The sequence below is a fragment of the Galeopterus variegatus genome, unplaced genomic scaffold (genome assembly GCF_000696425.1).
Source record: "Galeopterus variegatus unplaced genomic scaffold, G_variegatus-3.0.2 Scaffold866, whole genome shotgun sequence".
NCBI classification, from domain to species: domain Eukaryota; kingdom Metazoa; phylum Chordata; class Mammalia; order Dermoptera; family Cynocephalidae; genus Galeopterus; species Galeopterus variegatus.
The window spans coordinates 47820-49865 of record NW_007726977.1 but is presented as its reverse complement, the minus strand read 5'-3'; the positions used below and the strand labels follow the sequence as shown (position 1 = coordinate 49865).

The 2046-nt window shown below is 36.5% G+C and overlaps 1 protein-coding gene across 1 annotated transcript in view; it reads left to right on the top strand.

The window, feature by feature from the left end:
• The window catches only part of XPA (xeroderma pigmentosum, complementation group A), a 25883-nt gene that overhangs the window by 1940 nt on the left and 21897 nt on the right, over positions 1–2046 (top strand). The gene's annotated exons all lie outside the window — the stretch shown is intronic.

The following is a 2046-nucleotide window of genomic DNA, read 5'->3' as shown; positions in this document are numbered from 1 at the left end:
GAGTTATATAGGTGCTGAGATTTTTATCTTTGCAGTACTTTTTATTTCAGTGTACTGTACAATTTTCATTTTTTGTGTGTGCTATGACATATGCCACAAAAAAGACTTGGAACAACTTGCTTAGAATGTGGGGCTAAGAGTGGTGCTAACGGCCTGGGGAAGCAGCAAGGCATAGCAGCAGAGAGAAACTGGGCTCTGTTTTGGGTGTGATTTAGAATTGCTTAGGATCCTGCTCAAGTCGTGGCCTTGACTGCTCCAGCTTCCCCTGTTAATTCCTGTTACACTTACTGTCATCCCATTCATTTGCTACACTGTACATAAAACCAGAATTACGCATTCTGGTACATTTATCTATTTCTATCCATCCAGTAAATACTCATGAAATGCTTACTGTTTTGTCAGAATTACAGAGATCAAAGCACTCAGTCTAATGGAGGGATATAGAGGGATGAACAGGCAATTTAGTATAGTGTGGGAATTGCTATTAACAGTAGAAACAGCCTTATTATAATCTTTTCCTTCCATTTAATAGAGGAAGAAGTTGAGGCCAGAGAAGGGGAAAGACTTAAGCAAGATAATACATAAATATCAAATTTATCTTTTTTTAAAAATTGAGGTATACCATAGATTAATATGTAAAATGGACTCATCTGAAATTTACCTATGTAAATGCTTGTGTAACCAAATGATCAAAATGGACACCTCCTTTGTGGTGGTGGGCTTGCTGATAGTATTGATCTGATCATCAAATCTTGGGCACGGGTGCTGATGGTCAGCTCTGTGCCCCATGAATACATATAATAAAGAAAAAGATAGATGTCTCCAGAACCTTAGAAGTTTCCCTGTTGCTCCTTCCTAGTCAGTCCATCCCCCACCCTTGTAAGTATCTACTGTATAATTCTGACCTGTTGATTAGTGTTACCTATTTTTGAACTTAATACAAATGGATTCATACAGTGTCTGGATCCTTTTGCTCAACGTAATATCTGAGAGATTCATCTATTTTGCTGCATGTGTTAATAGTTTGTTCATTTATATGTTGTATAGTATTTTTTTGTATTATACCACAATTTTTCCATTTTCCTTTTGATGAATATTTGGGTCATTTCCAGTTTGGGGCTATTATGAATAAAACCTCTCTGAGCATTCTTGCTTATGTCTTTTGGTGGATATATGCACTCATTTGTATTTTGTATATATGTCTAGAGATGGGATTGCCAGGTCATAGCGGAGGTGTATGTTAAGCTTTAGTAGATATTGCCAAACAGTGATTATGTCAGTTTTCCATCTTGCTAGCAATGTATGACAGTTCTGGTTGCTTCATATCCCCACCATTTGGTATTGTCAGTGTTTTTCATTTTAGACATTCTGGTAGGAGGGCAGGGATATTTCACTGTGGTTTTAATTTGCGTTTTCCCAATGATTAATGAAGATGAGAACCTTATCAGCCATTTGGATATTCTTGTTTGAGAAATGTCTATTCAAGGTCTTTTGCCTATTTTTTTTGTCTCTTACCGATACATAGTGTTTCATTATATATTCTGGATATGAGTCCTTTGTCAGATATGCATATTGCAAATATCTTCTTTCAGTTTGCATCTTGTCTTTTTGTTTTCGTGATGTTATCTTGATAAATACAAGTTCTTAATCGTGTCCAGTGTAGCATTTTTCCCTTATGGTTAATACTTTTTGTGTACCATTAAGACACTTTTGGCTACCCTAAGTTCATGACGTTATTCTCCTATGTTTTCTTCTTGAAGCTTTATCGTTTTACCTTTGATGGTCAAGACTGTGATCCATTTCAAACTATTTGTGTGTGTGTAGTGTATGAGGTAGGGTCAAGCTTCATTTACTGAAAAGACCATCTTTTCCTCACTGTATTGTAGTGGCACCTTTGTTGTAAATCCCAGCACCCTTTTTAAAATAGATTATCCTTTTCCCACTGAATTGCTATGGAGCCTTTGTCATAAATTAAGTGACCAAATATGTGCAGGTCTATTTCAGGATTCTCTCTTCTGTTCCATTGGCCTCTTTGTGCCAATACCT